The 22,761-nt window shown below is 46.6% G+C and overlaps 1 long non-coding RNA gene across 1 annotated transcript; it reads left to right on the top strand.

Moving 5' to 3' along the window:
* The first annotated feature begins 1,087 nt into the window (after positions 1–1,087).
* LOC125126901 (uncharacterized) lies at positions 1,088–21,935 on the top strand. Its single transcript, XR_007134830.1, has 3 exons — positions 1,088–1,892; positions 3,534–4,081; positions 21,584–21,935. It is a non-coding gene; the product is annotated as an uncharacterized LOC125126901 (long non-coding RNA).
* Positions 21,936–22,761: the final 826 nt, after the last annotated feature.

The following is a 22,761-nucleotide window of genomic DNA, read 5'->3' as shown; positions in this document are numbered from 1 at the left end:
AAAATTCAAAAAGAAATCTGAGTTTTTCCACCAAGAAGATATTCTTGGCTTCAATTTGTCTCACTTGCTCATTTTCTTTCTTCCTCTGGTACCAAATAAAGGCAAAATTTCACAATCAGCGTCACATGGCAGCCACTGGCCACCCTTGGCACAGGGCCAAAGTACTTTGCACCACCAGTACCCAAATTTTTCATCTCCCCCGTGGTGGCTTAGCAAGTGACAGAAAAAGCTCGGAGATATAAACAGCCTGCGCTGTGTTTGCAGTGGGGTTGGCGAGGGGCCAGCCCCCGTCCTGCGCTGACTGGCACTGCTCCTTGTGACCTCGTGTAATTCGGGCTCTTCAGACTCACTCTGCTTCTGGACACATGCAATCAACACAGCACGTGCTAATTACGAGGGGATTACATCTGGGGTTTCGTTTTAGGTTGCACTCGGCTTGTCCTCCAAGGGCACTGAGCGGCGGGCTGACTGTTAATCAAAGGCAGGCGTGGTTTCCACCCTCAGACCTGGGGGTCCTGACTCGCTTGCTGGGGGGCAGGTATGAGGGACGCGCCGCGTGGAGTCAGGCTCAGCGGGGCAGCCCGACCGGGAGGAGGAGCCGGGCCCTTGACCACTGGTCCACTCCGAACGCCCTTCCATGGGCTGGCTTTAAACGTTTATTAATTTTTTAACAAGAGAAAGAAAAAAGAATTTACAGATCCTTGAGCAGTGGGAATACCATCGAAGGCCCATGGTCTTGGGAGGCTCTTTCTCCTTTGCCAAAGCAGAAAATGATTCTTTCCATTTCCTGTCTTACTGCAAAACGTGTCTGCTGGTGGCCAGAAGGTCTGCAGGTACCTTCCCGGGATAAGCACCTCCTCCGGCCTCACACGGTGACCTGAAGTCCCCTCCCTCCCCTGGGTGTTTTCCGGGGCAGGGTGCGGGTTTCACAGGCCCTGGTGCCTTGGCCTCGGGACGCTCACCTGGCCTCCCGCCCCGTCTGCCAGCCGCCTGCTATGGGCTCCAGCTAGTGGATGCCGGTCACTTGGGGCTATTTTGGGACACACCTCTTTCAGAAGGGAATCTGGTGTGAAAACTGCTGAGTTTGCAATGTCAGAGTCTGCCTGCTCTTCCTCTTTCCTCGCGTACGTGCTGGGAGCGGGACGCGACAAGGACCACGGTCAAACTTTTAGGAAGAAGCAGCTGCCCTGAGGCCCCGTCACTGCGCTGTCACCCCTGCATCTGTCTTGGAGCAGTGACGTCCTCCGTCAATCGGGTCACTCAGGAGACCCCGCGCGGTGCTGAGAGGGGCGGAGCGGGGAAGCCAGAGCCAAGGGGGGTCTGGAGGGCAGACGTCCCACCCGCTGAGGACGCACGTGGGCAGGGCCCCGTCCCTCGGGGTGGCCGGGAGCTCCGAGCCTTTGCTCGGACACACCCCGGCCTCGCTGGCTCTGCGCTGGGCAGGTCACTGCGGGGGCGGCCTCCTCGGGCCACAGCTTCCGGAGCCCGAGCTGCTGGCTGAAGCTCTAGGAGGAAGATCACGCGTGTCTCACTCACGCTTTCGGTGGGACGTTTTCTCATCTGCAGTCACTGTTGAAACAGAGCAGGTACAGGAAGCTGTGTGCAAGCTTCATCCACGCGGTTCATGCAAACACACCCCTTTTACAGAAGAAAGTGCTTTCCGCTCCCGTGTGGACCCCGACCCTCTGAAGGGGGGATCGCAGAGGTGGGGGCAGAAAGGCCTGGCTCGGCCGCCAGCAAACATCACAGAGCAGCCTGCTCTCCGCCGGGCTGCCTCCACCCTGGGCACCTGGAAATGTGCGTGGTGTCCTGACCAGGAGCAGAGCAGCTGCAGGGCGGTCACTTCTGCCTCGGTCCGAGGGGCCGGGACATCCAGGGGCTTCTGCGTGCAGGTCAGAGGCGGCGGCGGTGCGGGGGCGGGAGTGGACGGTCCCTGAGGGCCCAGCAGGAGGAGGGCGGTGGACGGCTGCGTGGCCTCGGGCCAGCTTGGCACTCCCAGCCTCCTGGGCTGGGGGCAGGACCACGCCTGTCACAGGGGGAGATGAGAGGACACGGGTCTGGTGTGCCGAGGACAGTCTGTGGCTCTGCCTCCTTCCCAGCACGACCGGCAGCGCGGTCCTTTCAGTCGGGTCAAGAACAGTCAGAAAAACACCTTAAAAAAAGATATCAAGCTTGGGAATTCCGCAGTGGTCCAGGGCTTCGGCCTCTGCACTTTCACCGCTGAGGCCCAGGTCCAGTCTCTGGTTCCGACTCTGCACTGTGGCCTGGGCTCCGTCCCTGCTCTGGGAACTGAGATCCCAAGTCAAAGCCACGGCACCGAGACCAGTGCATGCGGGTGTCAGCGTGACATCTAAATACAATTTGGTTTCAGTTACTTGGACAGATAGAATCTGAAATAAGATTAGAATAAAACTGCCCCTGTCAGAGGGAGTGCGTTCTCCTCCAGCACCTGGAGGAGGCGCCCCACGGCCCTGCGGGGTGTGGTGACTGTCAGAGGTGACCTGATGGGCAGGTGACACGATTGTGGGGGGTGGTGTGGCCGTGGGGGTGACACGACCGCTGGCTCATGGGAAGAAGTTTGAGGCTCGGCCACTGTGGTCACATCTCGGAGCCGGCCGCGTGCACGCAGGCTGTGCTCCAGGTCCTGACATGGCCTGTTGGGGAAGAAGAGTCTGGAATCTGCTGCCTGATTTCGCGGTCAGGAGAAAGGGAGGACGCAGTTTGTTCCGGGGAGCCGGTGGGGGGAAGTGTGCTGGGGGTGCAGGTTGTCCGCCCTGCGGAGGCAGCACGGGGTTGCGCGCACAAGGCACCTGCTCGAGGAACCTGCTCAAGGCACCTGCTTGTCTCTTCCGCGGGCCGTCCGGGGGCCGGGGGCGCAGGGCACTGCCACCTGAGAGGGGGACCCTGCGGGCCTGTGGGTCTCCGTCTGTCCGAGCTCTCACTTCTTCCCAGAGAACAGCCTGAGCGGGGGGGTGCCGCTGGGGCCACCTCCCCCGGAGCCACGGTGCTGCCGTCGGTTCCGAAGCTGGCAGAGCAGCTGGACGGCAGGGCAGCGGGTGCCAGAAGGGAGGCCCCGGGGGGCACAGGCAACAGGAGACCTCAGACCTTAACCTTAATGTCTCGCAGGCTCTTCCTCTGAACCGGGAGGTGGTGGCAAGCAGACTGTGGTCTGAGCTCTGCCCCTGCCTGGCCCGGGGCCCTCTCTGAAACTGGGCTGTTTCTGTAGCCTTGCCTCAGGCATGCGGAGCCGCTATGAAGGCCAGTTTCTTTCAGAAATTTGTGGGGATTTACCTGAAAGAGGAGAGCTTTGTTTCCATCCTCTGCGTTTGCCATAGCCCCCACTTGTGTCTTGTGTCGCCTTTCCCCCTAAGTCTCAGACAAGGAAGGGCAGGGTGTTCAGAGAAGGGGAGCCTGTGGCTGAGAGCAGAAAACAGCCAGAACGTGACAGCTTGGCCCAGAGGGGGCTTGTCCTGGGCAGCGCCTTTGCTTTAGGTTAAACTTTTTTCTCTCTGGTATTTGCTGCCTAACCGTAGGTTGTCGGGTTCTGCAGGAGCTGGGAAGCTTGGCCCCTGCTCCTGGGACAAGCCTGGAAATGGCGTAACGGACTCTGCACCCATGGAGGTTGTCACCCCCTCGGTCATTGTCCGCAGGTCTCCAGACCTCCACGAAGGTGACTGTGAAAGCCAGCCTCGGGTTGCTGATTCTGGTCTAAGCGCTAGAGCCTTGAGGTTAGGCCAGCAGCTGAGTCGAAGGTGGGCGAGCTCGCCCTTCCCGGATCCAGGCCCCTGGCAGAGTTCCTCGCGCTCCACCAGCTCCTCCACTTCCACCTTGCAGCAGCGCGCCGCTCAAGCTGCCAGATAGCCCAAGTCTCGCTGTGTGTAGATCCTGGCCCTAGAAGACAGAAATGTTATTTTCCACCCCCTTGGGGTGCCTCCTTCTGGCTGAACCTGGAACTCCAACTGTGTCAGGCCCAAGACAACAAATCCATGGCTCACAAAGGGGCGATGGGGGGCGAGGCTGCCCATTCTTGCCATGTCTCCAGTGTGGTTTTAGAAGGTCCTGTGAATACATTGTTGAACTGGTAAGTTTCGAACTCTCATGACTAAAAAGGCAAAACCATATCTGTTTGTTTTTGTTCAATTTCCCAAGTTTTATATAGAGTTCCCATAAATAAAACATTGTGCTTTGAGAATGTGAGGGCAGGAAAACAAATACAGTTTAGCCAATAGCAGTACCTAATGTTCTAGTCTCCTGGGGTGTTTCTTTGGAATCCTGAATTTTATATTAGAAGATGATTCTGGGGCTCCACAATGTTACTAGATTGAAAATTTCATTTCTTTTTTATTCACACATGAAGTGTTAAAAATATTTATGTGCAAAATCTTGTTCCATATCATGATCAGTAAGCGCGTCGGAACTCCTACAAGTATTGGTGACACACGACCCCGGTTTATTACCGTCTCACGGGTTGTAGCATAGTTCACGTTCATGTTCTGATTCAGTTGTATGATTCAAGTGAGCTTGGAGGAGTTCCCATCATGGCACAATGGAAACGAATCCAACTAGGAACCATGAGGTTGTGGGTTTGATCCCTGGCCTTGCTCAGTGGGTTAAGGATCTGGCGTTGCTGTGAGCTGTGGTGCAGGTTGCAGACGTGGCTTGGATCTGGTGTTGCTGTGGCTGTGGCAGGCAGCTATAGCTCTGATTAGACCCCTAGCCTGGGAACCTCCATATGCCGCAGGTGTGGCCTTAAAAAGACAAAAGACAGATAAATAAATAAATATAAAGTGAGCTTGGAAGTTAATGTATTCCATCAATGATACGCAATGATGATGGTGTGCCCATGGGATATATACAGAAACTCATTATATTTAGAATATTTGTAAGCTAATGACTAGTGACACTTTTAAGAAGGGTCCCCTTCTTTCCTTGGGACAGTTCATTCTCTGCTAGAGCAACCTCAGGATAACCATCTGTACAACCAACCGTACAGCTGACCATTGAATAACATGGGTTTGAACTGCCTGAGTCCATGAACACCTGGATATTTTTCCATAGTAAGTATTACAGTACGGCATAGAGCGTTGGCGATTAAATCCTCAAATGTGGAGGAACCACAGATATGAAAGGCCAACTGTAAATTATACTCAGATTAAACCCCTCGTTGTTCAAGGATATTGCATGTATTTATATTTTTAGCACCATTAATTTTTCAAAGGGACATTATAGCCCCACCTATATATTGACTTGATAGTAGCATTCAAAAACAGACATGGGCGAGATTTTTCGGCTGACCAAAGAAAGTGCTTTCACTGAGGGAATATTGAGGATCTCTCTGTTTTTGAAAGAGGGAGGAAGGTCAAGAATCTGTAAACATATCAAAGAAAAACATTAGGCTCCTAATGATTAGAATATTGATTAGGTGGGTGATTGGGGAAAAAACATGCCATTACTTGAAGATAGGCAGGGATCATCGCAACGGAACATACTCAAATGAAACAATCTACTGAATGAGATTTAGCAAAAGTGTTTAAACAAAGAGTGTTTAAAACAAGTTTGTTTGTTAGCCAGAAGTGGACTTAACAGATTTTCTGCAGATAACATGGGAAGTGTGACAGGCAAAGAGACATCTGGACTAACTTTTAGAGATGAGACAGTTAGGGGAATTAATTCAAAGTGGTCTGTGAGAGAGTGTATTAGCTAGTTTTGGTTCTATAATCAAAACTTAGCAGTTTAAACATAGCTGTTTATTTGGTTCATAGTTCTGTGGCTTAGCTGGTGTTCTTCTGGCTTGAGGTAGTCCCGCTGATCTCTGAAGGGCTCTCATTCATCTGTGGACAGTTGGCAGGGCCAGCTGATTTTCACCTGAGATTCTTAGGTTCTTCTCCATCTGTTTTTCCATTTATCAGGATAGCTTAGCCTCATCAAACTTAGATCTTGCAATTATGTTAAATGTATATGGGTCAAATATTCCACCTAAAATGCAGAGATTACCCAAAGTGACTAAATAGAAAGTAAGACATATGCTGAAAGTAAAAGAATGGAAAAAGACGTACATGCAGTCAGTGTAGGAAAGCGGACGTGGCTACCTTAGGGCGGGACAATGGAGACTTAAAGACAGAAGCTATTACCAGAGACAGAATAAAAGGGTCAGTGTTTCAGGAAGATGTAACAGCATTAATGTGAACATATCTAAATATAAAAAGTACATTAACAAAAAACCGAAAGGAGATAGGCAAATCCAAAATCATAGTAGTTGGGGATTTTTAGCACCCTTTCTTGTTAGTAATAGAACAACTAAACCAAAAAACAGCAACCAAAAAAAAAAAAAGAAGAGAGAGAGAGAATATGAAAATTTTGAACAGTCATCAACCACCTTGACCAATTCTCCCTTTGTAGAGCCTCCACACAGCAACCGGAGTATTCATGCACTTTTTAAGTTCACCTGGAAAAGTCCCCAGGCAGACCACATGCTGGGCCATATATGAAGTCTCAGTAACTTTGAGAGCATAAAACCTTGCCATTTCTGTTCTCCAATCAAAACAGAATCAAATGAAAGATCAACTACATTTGGAGAAAAAAATCTATAAAAGCCCCAAACACTTGGAATATAAACAATATACTTCTAAATAACTCATCGACAAAGGAGGAAACCACTAGAAAAATAGAAAATATTTGACCTTTATGAAAATAGATGCAGTAACAACATAATTTAGAGGGAACTTTATAGTTTTAATGCTGATATTAGGAAAGACCAATGGTTTAAACTAGTTCTATGTGTCCACATAAGAAACTAGGAAAAACAATGTAAATTAAATTGATAAGTTTAAACCAAATAAATAGATGACCTGGAATAAGTAAAATAGAGGAATGTGAACAATAAAGACAAAAATACTATAAGTTGTTTCTTTAAAAGAATAATAAATTGATGTCTCTAGTGAGGCGAATGAAAATACAAATGATCAGAAATAAAAGAGGGGTTATCACCGCAGTTTTTACATAGTTTAGAAAGATTATAAGGGAATATCATAAGCAAAGGTATTCCAATAAATTTGACAACTTAGATGAAATGAACAAAGTCTTTGACAGAGACAGCTCACCAAAATTTGCTCAAAAACATACTAAAAATCCGGAGTTCCCATTGTGGTGCAGAGAAAACGAATCCATCTAGGAACCATGAGGTTGTGGGTTCAATCCCTGGCCTTGCTCAGTGGGTAGAGGATCCAGCGTTGCCATGAGCTGTGGTGTAGTTCTCAGACGAGGCTCAGATCTGAGGTTGCTGTGGCTGTGGCATAGGCAGCCGGCTACAGCTCCAATTAGACCCCTAGCCTGGGATCCTCCGTATGTCACAGGCGCAGCCCTAAAAAGACAAAAAGAAATTGAAAATCTGAAAAGCCATGTATCTAATAAAAAAATTTGAACTTTTGTATTGAAAGTTATCAAAAAACCTTAACATGAAAGTAACGTTGAGCCCAGATGGTGAATTCTGGAATGATGGATGAAATAATGGAAATTTACACAAACCCTCACAGAGAGGAGGGAAAACAGAACACGTCCCCAAATGCTTTCTGAATCCACACCACCCTGACGCCAAAACATAAGACACAGTACATGTGTGTGTATGTGTGTACGTGTGCACGTGTGCGTGTATGTATGTGTGTGCAGATGTGTGCACACACATACACAAGTATTCCTCATGGACGCAATCCTAAACGTGACAAAATGTTGGAAGTGAAAAGTGGGATATATCCGAGGAATGAAAGATGAATTTAACATTTGAAAAACCATCAATTTACAAACATGAACCAAATAAAGGGGAAATAATATGATCATTTCAAAAGTGCAGAAAAATATTTGACAAAATTAAACATTCATTCATGACAGCAAATGCAATCTCCTCAAACGGATAAAGGGCATCCATGAAAAACCTGCAGATCACGGAATAATGAAATACTGGAGGCTTTTCTCCTAAAATCAGGAACAAAACAAGGATGCTCTTTCAAGTCAGCTCTGCACTAGAGTATTCCAGTGCATTCAAGCCAGAAGAAGAGATTAAAAGGCAAAGAAAATGGAAAAAAAAATGAAAACTTTTAAATTTACATATAGCACAATTGTTTACGTAGAAAATTCTAAGGAATTTGCAGATAACTGCTAGAAATAACAAGGGAATCAAGCAAGGCCATAAGACACAAAATAAATATAAAAATTAATTGTACTGCTATGTACTAGCATTGGCCAAGTGGAAAGTAAAGTAAAAATTTATTCATAATAGTCAAGAAGGAATATAAAATATTCAAGAGGACTTTTCATAAGCAAAGGGCTGGCGTAGAGCTATGAAAGTAAAGAAGGCCAAGAAAATGGAGAGAAACCCGACGTTCATTAATGGAGAGTCTCTATTTTGTTAAGAATTCAAATATCCACAAGTTAATCCAACAAACCCCACCCAAAATACCAACAGACTTGTTTTCCTGAAAATGTGTGAGTGAATTCTAAAATCGATATGGAAACGTTAAGGACCTGGAGTAGCCCGGATGCTGCTGCTGCTGCTGCTTCTCCTTCTCCTTCTTCTTTTTCCAACCCTCCGCAGCCTGTGGAAGTGCCCGGGCCAGGGTCTCCTCGGAGCTGCAGCTGCCAGCCTGTATCACAGCCAAAGCAACGCAGGCTCCTTAACCCGCCCAGCAGGGCCGGGAATGGAGCCGGAGTCCTCGCGGATACCAGTCAGGTTCCTGACGGCTGAGCCACAACAGGGACTCCCCACTTACTTCTCGTGAGAAAGAAGAAAGAGGACCCGTCCTTCCTAATCCCAGACTTGTTCTAAAGTTACTTTAACAAAGCCAAGCGGTGTTGACACACGCAGGCAATTTCGTCAATGCAACAAGCAGACAGCGCAAAAATAGACATATGTGGACAGTAAATTGATTTTTTACAAAAGTTCTAAAGAAGTTAAATGGAGAAACTGTTGTTAAACACATATATTTACGTATTTTTCGGACTCTTCTCCGTTGTACGTACTACAAGACAGTGGGCACGGTTCCCCATGCTGCGCAGCAGGTCGCTGTCGGTTACTTCGTGCAGAGTGGCGCGTGCGTGCCAAACCCCGCCGTCTAATTTATCCTTCTCCTCCTGCCCACCATTCCCTTCGGTAACTATGAGCTTGTTCTCTACATCTGTGAGTCCACCTCTGCCATTTATACCATATTTTATTTATTTTTTGGCCACTCTCACGGCGTGTGAACCTTCCCAGGTCAGGGATCGAATCTGGGCCACAGTTGCAGTCTGCACCGCAGCTGTGGCAATGCCAGACCCTTAACCCACTGCAGCAGGGAATTTTCACTTGTACCACATTTCAGATTCCACATGTAAGTGCTATCATATGAGATTTATCTTTGTCTGACACCACTGAATATGCTCACCGCTAGATCCATCAGATTTCGGTGCATTAATTTTTTATCCGGCAACTTTACCGAATTCATTGTTGAGCTCTAGTAATTTTCTGGTAGCTTCTTCAGGGTTTTCCATGTATAGCATCATGTCATGCACAAACAACGAAAGTTTTACTTCTTTTCCAGTCTGGGTTCCTTTTATTTCTTTCTCTCCTCTGACTCTGTGGCTAGGACTTCCAAAACTATGCTGACTGAAAATGGAAAAAGTGGGCATCTCTGTCTTAGAGGAAATGCTTTACACTTTTTCATCACTGAGTGTGGTGTTAGATGTGGGTTTGTTATCTAGGGGCTTCATTATGTTGACGTAGGTTCCCTCTCTGCCCCCTTTCTGGTGAGTTTTTATTATGAAATGACATTGCATATTATCAAAAATTTTTTCTGTATCTATTGAGATGATCATATGATTTTTATTCTTCGGTTTGTTAATGTGGTGTAGCATGTCGACTGATTTACAGATATTGAAAAAATCCTTGCATTGCTGGGATAAATCCTACTTAATTATGGCACGTAATTCTTTTAATGTATTGTTAGAGTCAGTTTGCTAGTATTTAGTTGAGGATTTTTGCATCTGCATCAGTGACATTGGCCTGTAATTTTCTTTCTTTCCTTCTTTTTTTAACCTTTGATTTTGGTGCCATTGTGATGGTGGCCTCATGGAATGAGTTCAGAAGTGTTCCTTCTTCTGCAATCTTTTGGAATAGTTTCAGAAGGACAGGTGTTAGCTCTTCTCTAAGTGTTTGGTAGAATTCACCCGTGAAGCCATCTGTTCCTGGACTTTTGCTCGTTGAGGGTTTTTAAATTACTGATTTAATTTCGGCACTGTTAATTGGTCTATTTTTTTCTCTGTTTCTTCCTGGAAAAAATACAGGAGATTGTACCTTTATAAGATTTTTTTCATTTCTTTGAGAGTGTCCATTATTTTGGCCTATAGTTGCTTGTATTTCTGTGGTGTTGGTTGTAAATTCTTTTTCATTTCTCATTTTATGGATTTGAGCCTTCTCCCCCCTTTTTTTTTCCTTGATGAATCTGGCTAAAGGTTTATCAAAGTGTTTTTTATTCTGGAACAACAGAATAAACATGTGGAAAAAACAACCCCTATCCCTGCCTCTCACTGCACCAAATATGGTTCCTGTACCAGAAACAAGCTAAAACCATAAAGTCCTAGAAGAAAATGCTGCCAACCTAGGAAGAGACGAAGGTGTCACGAAGTGTATGAAAGAGGCACTAAACTGCGAAGAACAAACCAGAAGCTCTAACGGCATCAACATTTTAAAGTAACTTTGAAACATATCATTAAGAACATCCAAGTCATAGACTGGCAGAAAATATTTGTAGTACATAGATTTTCCAAAGGACTTGTGAACGGAGTAACCAACCCATAAATATAATCAAATAAAGATGATTCAGTGACGTAGACATTCCACCAAAGAATATATGTTTGAATGGCCAATGAAAAAGCGCTCAAAAAATAAGACTTCAGGGAATATAGATTAATGTCACAGTGTGATACCCCTTTGCTAATATGAAAAACCCAATGAAATGTGTAGGTGGCTGGGCAGCAGATTTAATTTTCACCTGTGCTGAAGGTGGGGTGGCTCAGCCACCTTGGAGAAATTTGGCAGCCCCTGACCAGGTGAAATGCATCTGGCTGTGACTTAGGGACAACAACCTGGTGTCCACCCAGGCTATACGAAAAGAATCTGTCCACAAAAGACTCGTTCAAGGACCAGCTTTGCTGGGAGCACTCCAAATACCCACCAACAGGAAAAGAGATTTTAAAAGTATGACACAATCGTTCCACGGATGTGACTCAGCAGTAAAGAGGCCGGGACCTCTGATACTCACACAGCACAGGCATGTGTAGAGACCTTATATTGGCAGAGGATGCAGGCTCAGTGGGCACAGACTGCCCGACTCACTCCCAGGGTCTAAGAACCCGCCATCCTGTCAGCAGTAGCCAGAACCGTGGTTGCCCCGGGGCTGGTGCCCACTGCTGGAGCAGGATGGAGCCCTTCCTGTACCTTGGCTGGCATGTGGGGCCGAGAGGCTGCCCCCGAGATTCGCAGGCCCTGATCCCTGGGCTTGTGGATGTTATTTCAGAGGAAGAGGGATTCTCCGGCTGGCAGTGACGGTGAAACGTGGACACGGCACTGGGCTCTGCCGGAGGGCATCGGCAGTCGCACTGTAATCACGAGACCTGTGAGAGGAGGCAGCGGGGTGACGAGCCGAGCAGGGGCCCAGGGAGCAGGGAGAAGAGGGGGGCACTGGGTCCTCCAGGAGCAGGATGGGCCAGGGAGCCAACTTCTGCCCCGAGCCTCTGAGGGGGTGGCCCTGCAGACACCCTGACCCGGCGCAGTGGAGCCCACCTTGGACTCCGGCCACTAGACTGTATGAGAGTTCAAGCCTCATTTGTGGTCATTTGTTCTGCAGCCCCAGGAAACTAATACAACTGGCATGCTGGTTTTATGACTGTATGTAATTATCAAAGTGTCACAATATCCTCTTAACAACCCTCTGGTGACAATCAAAAGGCCAGTGGTTGCCAGGGGTTGGGGGCAGGGAAGGATGAGTTGGGGGCGCAGGACAGTGAAATACTCAGTTGTGTCACTGCAACTGGCGGACACATGCTGCGGGGAGTGAGGGATCCTGGGCAACCACAGCTCGGGTTCATCCTTGGTGACAGAGGTCCCTTCCGGGGGCGGGGATGTTGGTGGTGGGGAGGCTTCGCATAGTGGGGCAGGAGGCATATGATAATTCGTTAGGCTTCTCTCCCAATTCTGTTGTAAACCTTAAAAAACGTCTTTAAAAAATGTACCCTTATGATCTGTAAGTTTGACTGCATGAACATTTTATCTCAATTAAAAAAACTCTTGGAGTTCCCGTCGTGGCACAGTGGTTAACGAATCCGACTAGGAACCATGAGGTTGCAGGGTTGATCCCTGGCCTCACTCAGTGGGTTAAGGATCTGGCGTTGCTGTGAGCTGTGGTGTAGGTTGCAGACTCGGCTCGGATCCTGCGTTGCTGTGGCTCTGGTGCAGACCGGTGTCTACAGCTCTCGTTAGACCCCTAGCCTGGGAACCTCCATATGCCACAGGAAGCGGCCCTAGAAAAGGCAAAAAGACCAAATAAATAAATACATAAATACCTCTCAAAAACAACAAAAAAAGAAAAACAGTCCATTCTGTGCTTAGACACAAAAATAAATACATACGCAAAATGCAAGTCCGTAACGCTTGACGTGTTCTTCTGGAGGAGATTCAAACATGGTATTTTTTGCGTGATTCTTATTCTTTAAAGTAAAAAAGTCTTCAACTCAATCTCAAATCTCAGTTCCTCTCAATCACAGCAGCAGTCAGAGCAACTCCAACTTAACGTTTAAAGTCGTGTCTCCAGACTCCCCTTCGCCCCTGGTTTCCAGCCCCCTCCCCATCCTCCGGTCACTCTGGCCACCCCCAGAAGCCTCTGCCCTCCTGCCCCTTGACCGCACAGCCGGGTGTCTGCACCCTCCTTCGGGGGACCCCGAGAAGGAGACCGGAGGCGGGCGAGGCTGGGCACGAAGCCCAGGACTGAAACACCGGAGGCGACAGCGGGCGCGGGGACCCGCCGCCTCGGAGCGGGGACCCCTCTCGCTTGTGACGAGTCGGAGCGTGGCCAGGATGGACGGGGCGGCAGTTGCCGCCCAGCGGCTGGGATCCGGGGGGCCCCTGGCCCAGCAGCTGAAGGACCAGGCAGCTTTCAGGGCAAAAGTGCAGGGAGCTCTGCCGTGCGTGTTCCACAAAGATCCACTCCCTGCAGGTGGAAAGAAAGGTGTAGCTGTGCCTGAGGCAACGTGGAAAGAGGCCACCCGAGGGGACAGCGGTCCGGGCCGAGGACTCAGCAGAGGCCCCCCGAGGGCCCTTTCCGTGGTCACCCCAGGCCGCCGCCGCATGCTTGTGCCCCCCTCCCTTTCATTCACAACTTAGAGTAGGTGTCCTTGTCGGCATTTGCACATGTAACAGGGGTTTAAAATAGACTCTGAACAGCGAAAATCAGAAAGGACTATAAAAGGTTAAAAATAACTTGAACATGTATAAAAATACAGAGCTCTGGATACACAATCTGCAGCTCTCAGCCGGCTCTGCTCCGTGCCAGCCCTTGTGCGCGGCAGGCTGACGTCCCCTTCACCGCGGGTCCCCGCAGGGGTGGGCGCCGTCCCCACCAGCTCCTCGTCCAAACGACCGCCTGGTCCATGCTCACAGGATGAGTCCTGCAGAATGTGCTCCCTGGCCGTGATTCCAAACCCCCTCATATCTTCATGCACATATCGAGTTTTACATAAAATTAGGCGTTTCTCGTTTTTTCCTTTGAAGCCGGCTGGGCACCTGCGTCTCCCTTGGCAGAAACTCCCTGCAGGTGTGGCTGTGGGTCTGTTGGGGAGGCTGCCTGGCGGGTCCTAACCGGGTGGGGGTGGGACAGTGGGTGGAGTCCGTTCTCCTCTTCCTCGAGGTGCCGCCCTGCCCTGCCCGTCTTGGGGATGCTCCGCGCCCTCACTGCCTCCTTCTCCCTCTGCCCCATTCTCTTTGGTCTTTCCTTCTCTGGCATGAGAAGCATGAGCTACATCGCATTGCACCAGGACAGCAGAGTCTCGGCCTCACCAGTGGCAGCTTTCACTGGCAGGGCAGCCTCAGGGGAAGGAAGCTGTCTCCCTCCGGAGGAGGAAAGTGGGTGAAAGGGGGCTGAGCCAGCCCCGAGATGCCCAGGGAGGAGCAACAGTCCGGACCTCAGGGCCCTTCGTAACAAATGAAGGCAAACCTGTGCTTTACCCCAAAGGGCTGCACGAGGTTGGGCCACTGCAGGGAAGGTGAGGCCGTGGATGGGCGTTCTGTGCTTAAGACTCGACTCAGCTATGAAAGGGCCCCAGTGATTATCAGGCGTATCAGGAAACTTTCAGCTGGAAACATCGAGAACAAATAGAGCATAAGCAAATGCACAATTTGAAGAGGTCATAAGGAGAGGAAAGCAGAAAATGCTAACATCTTGAGGGAGACTGGAGATGGTATCAAATGAGAACGGATGTTATCAGAAACATTCAGAGAACAACAATGAACCCTTAGACATTAAAAAATCATAACAAAAACTACAACTCAGTCAAAGAGTTGGAAAACACTGCTTTGGAAGCCAGCGCTAAAAGACAGACAGGAAAGGTGGTGGAGAAAAAATGAAGCTTGGGCAGCTGGTCCTGCAGGTGTCCGGGCTCAGAGGGCAGAGGGATCAGAGCGAAGGTGGTCACTGAAATGCTTGGAGGAAAAACGTCCAGAACCAGAAGACAGATTTCCAGACTGAAAAGAAACACTGAGGGCCCAGGACAAGGATGAAAATCCCACCAAGCCAAAGCACGATGCTGGCAAGTTTCAGGGCGAGGGGCAGCTGAGACCTTGAGAGGAAACACAGGACCAGGAAGGAGTCTACCAAGCAGGACCGCCATCAGAAGGCAGCCCCCACCCTGGCAGGGGACCACTGCCGCCTTGTTGTACCAAAGCCCGCCAAACTATGGAGCAAATTTGGGTGGAATATAGGTGTTTTCAGAGTAAGACACTTGCCTGCTAATTGACCTCCTAGGGAAGCCGCCAGAGCGTGTTCTTCACCAAGAGAGGAAGAGCCTTCCCAGGAGGGTGGGTGGGGTGGTGCCAGAGCAGCACTTGTGCCTGCAGTTTAGAGGGTGCCCCGTGTAGACGGTTGTGTCTCCAAGAAGAACAGACTGGGAGAACACTCGAGGACACGTCTGACCACCTGGGGAGGTGTCTGATGTTGCATTACTTGAATTACAGCCAAATAAAAACAAGGCAATTACTAACTCTAAAGAACACAAAATCTAATTTAAAACACAGACTCGTGGTTTATTTCATGTCTTCATCAATTAAATTTGCAGTGGCAAAACTGAATGCTGATATTGACCTAAACCAATTGCTAGATGGCTGTTTGGGGAAGATTAGGGAGCTCCCGCAGAGCCCGGAGCGGAGGAAACAAGGTCCTGAGGGTGCAGACGCGGGAGCAGAACAGGCCTACTCTGAGAATTCGGCGGCGTCCACTCAAACATTTCGTCTAGAAATAAAGAGTGATTGTCCAAAGGGGTGTTCCGGGCACGAACACCTTTGATAAAACTTTCGAGTGAAAGAAAGAATTCATGAGGACAAAACAGAGATGCTCGTGACGAAGTTGCTAGAACTTGTCCATGAGGATAATTTCATCAGAGACCCGCCGTCTTGGGCTTAGAAGCATTAGCTAGCACTTGGAGGTATGCCCCAGGGCCATTCTAAACAGCAAAATCACCCCCCCACAACACATGTGCACAAAATGCAAAACATGTGGCACTAACCATGCGGCAACTGTACCGTTGTCCACCTGTGTACAGGTGAGACCTGGAACAGGAAGGCAGCGTTTAGCCTTGTTTGACCCCAGCTGTGAACACGAGGTGCTAAATGGGCTGGGGGGCAGGCTTCAATATGTCACCCCTCGGGTTATGTCAGCAGATAACCCAGAAAGCAAATGTTGCAAGTATTGACTTTGCAGTAACAAATTCTAGCAAGTAGGTGACTTCTCAAAGGCTTTGTAGTAAGTTTTGAAACCAGGAAATATGAGTCCTACTTTGTTTTTCTTTTTCAAGATTGTTTTAGCTATCTTGGGACTCCTCCCAGTCCTATATGAATTTGAGAATCAGCTTTTCTATTTCGGCAGCAAAAGGCCGTTACGTTTGGGCAGGGATTACCTTCAGTCTGAAGCCGGCTTTGGGGAGTACTGCCATTTCGGTAGTGTCAATTTTCCATAATCATGGGATGTCTTTTCGTTTATCTAGGTCTCTGATTTCTTTCAACCACATTTTGTAGTTTCAGTGTATAAACTTTTTACTTCCTTGAGTAAATTTCTTCCTAGATATTTTATTCTTTTAAATGGTACTGTAAATCTAATTTCCTCTCAGATTATTTTATGCTGCCATTTAGAAACACACCTACATTTTTATGTTGACCTCATACTCTGCAACTTCCCTGGATTTCTTTATTAGCAGTAGTATTTAGTTATTTGGGGCGTGGCTTCTGTGGGTTTTCTGTGCATAGAATCATGTCATCTGCAAATAGAGACAACTCTGCTTCTTCCTTTCCAATTTGAATGACTTTTTTCCTTTTCTCGCCCAACTGCTCCGGCGAGGACCTCTCTCTGTACCACGTGGAAGTGGACATCCTTGTCTCCTCCTCCGTGTTAGGGGGAAACGTTAGTCTTTCATCATGATGTGCCATGTTGGCTGTGTTTTCTTCAATTGTTTTTTATCACGTTAAAGAAGTTCTACTAGTTTCCTCAGGTTTTTTTTTTTTAATCAGCAAAGAGTATTAAATTTAGTTAAATGCTTTCTCTGCCTCTATTTAGACAATTGTGCGTGTTTGTTCTGCATCCTGTTAATGTGGAATACTGCATTGATGGATTTTCTTAGATTGAATTACCCTTGCATTCCCAGCATGAATCTTACTGTGTAGAATCCTTACCCCTTTTCTTTCCTTCTTTCTTTCCTTCTTTCTTCCTTTCTTAGGGCCACACCTGTGGCACGTGGCAGGTCCCAGGCTAGGGGTTGAATTGGAGCTGCAGCTGCTGGCCTACACCACAGCCACAGCTATGCTGATCCGAGCCACACCTGTGACCTACACCACAGTTCACAGAAAAGCCGGATCCTTTGAGTGAGGCCTGGGATCGAACCCACATCCTCAGGGTTACCAATCCGTTTACTGCTGAGCTGTGGCAGGAACTCCCTAGAATTCTTTCAATGTGCTGTTGGAGTCAGCACGCCAGAAGGTGATGCTAATCAGTAAAAATGTTCACAGTGGTGTTAGGTCACTTATCTGGAGTTTCATTTGAGGAACCCAGGTCAAGATCGAGGGCTGGAGTTACCCGGGTCGAGATCGAGGGCTGGGGTTACCCGGGTCGAGATCGAGGGCTGGGGTTACCCGGGTCGAGATCGAGGGCTGGGGTTACCCGGGTCGAGATCGAGGGCTGGGGTTACCCGGGTCGAGATCGAGGGCTGGGGTTACCCGGGTCGAGATCGAGGGCTGGGGTTACCCGGGTCGAGATCGAGGGCTGGGGTTACCCGGGTCGAGATCGAGGGCTGGGGTTACCCGGGTCGAGATCGAGGGCTGGGGTTACCCGGGTCGAGATCGAGGGCTGGGGTTACCCGGGTCGAGATCGAGGGCTGGGGTTACCCGGGTCGAGATCGAGGGCTGGGGTTACCCGGGTCGAGATCGAGGGCTGGGGTTACCTGGGTGGTGTTGATGACACCTTTGTTAGTTGGATGTTTCATGGAAATGGAAATTGATCATATTAAGATAAACATACAAAAAGTCTATTTCTGTATCTGGGAGTTTTAGCTCTATACTAAATTATTCATTGTACCTAGTCAGCAAGTCTGTAATGCAGCAATGAATTCATAGTAAATATATTTAGGTTGTAAAAATAAGAATAGTAATACATTTATCATTGTCATCTAACCTCACAGAACATATGAATATGTGAAATCTGATTTAATACAAGCTGTGTCACTTTTTTCTTTTTACCAATAGTGATTTGTAATCAAATTTAGCTTTGAAATGTTTGTCTCTAGTTGAGTATTTCCTAAGCAGTACTATGTTTCTATTTGATTTGTACCAAAAGGATAACATACCTGACTCTTGCTTTTTTTTTTCCTGTGGTGTTGCCTCTAGCTATTAAGTTAGTTTTCATTAGGATGTTAGCTTCTATTTTTCATTTGGATTACAAAAGTAATGATTTCCCGCGGTTACGCCTTCGTTAATAATACATAGGTTCTCTATCAAAAATGGTATGATTCTTGCAATAGTTGTTTTTGCAACCGTTTCTTTAAAAATTGTGGTGCTATGTATGAATTTATATCCATCTTCTTAAATTCTACTTTCTTCTCTTCTCATACACTTTTGAAAGTGTTAGAGGATAAAATTCTTATTTTACATTTAAAATAATTATCCCTGCCCCCCAAAAGATGCAAATCCAAGACAGTTTAAAAATCTCCTTTCATTTTAGATAATTATTTATGAGATTTGATTTATAATAGTATAAACTTTTGCTATTCAAATGATTTTAATAATTACACTTAACTGTGTGCATATCAAGTCTGTTTTCAGCCTCCCTTTTCACTGTCATAGTCTTGCACCTGCTCTCATGAGCTCCGTGACACCGGGCTGGCCTCAGTCATCTGACCCCACAGCTCCTGAGCGTCCCAGGCTTCCTACAGTCGACTCCCTACCGCCTTCTTGTCTTCTTTCTTTTCTTGCTCCTTATTTCTTTCTCATTTTGCTTCATTTCTCCTATTCTTTTCCCGTCTCTCTTTCTTCCACGTTTGTTGAATGAAAAGTCCTGCAGCCAGATGTGGAGATTTTATATCTCACCCATGTCAATAACTTAGTTTAAAATATGCCTTTGAGGAGTTCCCGTTGTGGCACAGCGGAAACGAATCCTGCTAGCATCCATGAAGATGTGGGTTTGATCCCTGGCCTTGCTCAGTGGGTCGGGGATCTGGCATTGCTGCGAGCTGTGGTATAGGCCAAAGACATGGCTCAGATCCCGCATGGCTGTGGCTGTAGCTCTGATGTGAGCCCTAGCCTGGGAGCTTCTATATGCCATAGGTGCAGCCCTAAAAAGCAAAGACAAAACAAAACAAAGAAAGGCCCTTGACCAGATCCTGACACACTGTGATGTCTCTCTGCTGGATGGGGCTGAATAAGGAACTCTAGAAATTCTGCAGGACTCTGAAGGCAGCTCCAGTTTCTATCTGGTGTATTTTCCTCTTCACAGTATCTGTATACTCTTTCTTCACAAGGTATTTTGCAGAGGAAAAATGATATAATTGAGAATATAAGAAATGCACAGTAATAAATCCTGATTTATGATCAGCAGGAAATTTGACAGCTGTGTTACATTTCTGCTTATGCTATTCTTAGGTTAAATCTTACTGGCTTGGACACCCGAGGTGACATTGGCTCGGTGTGGAAAGACAGCAAAAGCAAGCGCGCTCTTACGATGGAGCAGACCCTCTCTCCGGAGTTTACGTTTGACGAGTCTGTGGTTTCTGCAGGAGAGAGGCAAGTCTAGCAACAACACTCTAGGCAGGGAGGTTCCTCCGGCCCCAGTGACTCTCCGCCCTCCCGGGCTCCTGAGAGCCGGGAGCAAACGCCCTCTCTCTCTGGCTCTTTTCTCAGGACAAGACGTCGGAAGCGTGTGACTCAAGGTCAGAGGAAGGGAGAGGTGGCTGCTCCTCGTCCTGCCTCCCCACCACCCGCTCCCTCCAAGGACTCAGGCTTAAAACCCTCATTATTTTGTCAGGTGCAATTTCCAAAGTCATAAAAAACCCCACACCACCCACATGCCTTTTGAAACTGACTTGAATTCTTCCATGAAAATACACTCTACAAAATGGGATTTATATTTTTGGAAATGTGTCCAGATTCTGTCTCTCCTATCTAAGCAAAAAAAAGAAAAAAAGTCTTTTTCCAAGCCTGGCTGAAGAAGAGAAATTATTTGGTTAATTGAGAATATAATAATGTTTTTAAAGGAAAATGGATTTTACTTGAATTCTGTCAGGACAGTGGAGGATGGAGCCAGGAAGAGCTGCAGGCCAGAGAGCAGTGGCCCAAGCCCCAGCCAGCCTTCCACACGGGTCAGGTTCTGAAGAGTCCAAATATCTTACAATACAGAGAACACGAATTACAGTGCACGGTTAATTTGATCTTATCTGGTGATTCAGAAGCAATTCAGACTCTTGCTTCAGGGTTAGCATAACGGATATCAGATGACACTGCATAGTTCTGTACGCACGAGAAATCTGGTTTATCAGCCCTGAGTGCGCAGCACAGCCCGGAAGACACCACTTCATCTGAAATGCCAGCATCAGCTTGCGTACCTGAAATGTAACCCTTCGTGGTCACAGTACCCACTCCCAGGTATAGAGCAAATCAGTCCCGGGGATGTGATGGCAGCTTGAGGCCTGTAGTTGGTAACACGACGTTGATATCTCAAAGTTGCCAAGGGAGGAGGTTGACAGGCTCTCATCACAGGAAAAACTGCGCACCTGCGTGAGATGGTGGATGTTAATCGCACACATCGTGGTGATCATTTTGTGAAATATGCAAATATCAGTTCCTGTCGTACACCTGAAACCATACCTCAATTTTAAAAATAAATTAAATAATTTTAGAAATCCTTTTGTCTGCCTATTATGTTTACTTCATGTTACTTACTGGACAAAAAATACTCGCCGTGTACAAACATGTATGTATTGCTTAGGTTTATATGTAGTGTATTATTTTTACATATTTATCAGTTGCTGTGCCACTGTAATACTTTAACAATTACTAAAACTTTAAAATACACCTTAATATCATTGGTAGAAGTATCACCTTATTGTGCTTTAAATAATGTTTTAAAATTAGTTTTTCTCTATTTAATTTTGTAAGTAAATTTAGATTCATTCTGTCATATTACATGGGGAGAAGAAATATCCTTATAATATTTTGTCTTGAGACGTTTTCTCTTTAGCAAATGACAGATTTTGGTACACAGGTCCTTCACAACTGTGGGTGTGTGTCCCTAGGTATTTTATAGTTTTGTTGCTGTTACAAAGGAAAACCTCTCCATTGTTTTCTTTTCCTTTCTTTCTTTTTGTCTTTTTGCCATTTCTTGGGCTGCTCCCGTGGCATATGGAGGTTCCCAGGCTAGGGGTCGAATCGGAGCTGTAGCCACTGGCCTACGCCAGAGCCACAGCAACGCGGGATCCAAGCCGCGTCTGCAACCTACACCACAGCTCACGGCAACGCTGGACCCTTAACCCACTGAGCAAGGGCAGGGACCGAACCCACAACCTCTTGGTTCCTAGTCGGAATCGTTAACCACTGCGCCACGACGGGAACTCCCTCTATTGTTTCCTAATACTTTTACTGTGATCTTTCACAATATTTGTGTCTGACGGCCTTATTGCGTTTCATTTTTGATTTCCAGAAGACTCCCTTGAACTTTGCATGTAAAGAGTCATATGATCTACAGGCAACACTGACTGGCCGTACTTCCCCGTATTTGTCTCTAATTTCTTGTTTTTGTCTTATATTATTCGCTAGAACATCCAGAACAAGGAAATCAGTGGCAAGTGCTGAAAAGGAATGTCTTTGGATGGTTACAGACCTGGTTCCCTCCCAGTCCTAATCGCCACTCCCAGGAGACTGCCCCCAAATTTCCTTTTGTGTCTTCATTAAGTTGGGAAGATAATGTTACCTCATGGGTTGATGGAAAGATTAGGGGTAATTTTTGCCATTTTTTCAAGCTAAGATGCCAGAATGTTGTAAGTATACATTTTATGGCACTTAATTGTATGTGTTAAAACAAATCACAATGATATTGGGCATCCTTGCTTATTCTTAAGAATGAATTTCTTGTCTTAATCGAACATTAATATTTTTGGTGATGGTTTTTTTTTTAGGGCCACACCCATGGCATGTGGAGGTTCCCAGGCCAGGGGTCTAATCGGAGCTGTAGCGGCCGGCCTGCACCACAGCAACGCCAGATCCAAGCCGCATCTGCGATGTACACCACAGCTTGTGTTAACGTCTGATCCTTAACCCACTGAGCGAGGCCAGGGATCGAACCCGCATCCTCATGGGTGCTAGTCGGGTTTGTTAACCACTGAGACACAGTGGGAACTCCTGATGCTGGTTTGCAATTGATTTATTTTAAATCCAAATTTTATATAAATAGGAGATTTTTTTTTTTTTACAAATAAGTGTTGGATTTTATTATAAGGTAGTTTTATGATGTATAAAAATGATAGTTTTTCTTTGACCTTTGGTGTGACGAATTATGATAATGCATATATTAATATTAAACCATCTTTGCAATTTTTATATAAATACTAATTGGTCACATATACTTATGTTAAAATGGTTATTATTAAATTAATAAATACAGTATGTGCAGGGTTTATATCTCTAAAATAGAAAATATTCTTCCTCATAACTGTATCCTTAACGTTGTGGTTTGTGTTTTATTTTCTTGAATACGCTTACACAATAATTATTTTAATCCTTACATTTAAAGATTTGGCATTTGGATTATATTGTTTATTTTTCTGTATTCTAATTCCTTACTTTTTTGTCTTGATTATTTTTCTGACCATTATCTTTATTTAATTAATTACATGCTTATTTTATTTCTATTTTTGAAAAATTTATAATGAAACATTACTGACCAGCATTTTAGTTGCTCTTTATTGACTGTGTAGGTTATTGACTGATACTTTGCA

The sequence above is a fragment of the Phacochoerus africanus genome, chromosome 5 (genome assembly GCF_016906955.1).
Source record: "Phacochoerus africanus isolate WHEZ1 chromosome 5, ROS_Pafr_v1, whole genome shotgun sequence".
NCBI classification, from domain to species: Eukaryota; Metazoa; Chordata; class Mammalia; order Artiodactyla; family Suidae; genus Phacochoerus; species Phacochoerus africanus.
This window is presented reverse-complemented; position numbering and strand designations above follow the sequence as displayed.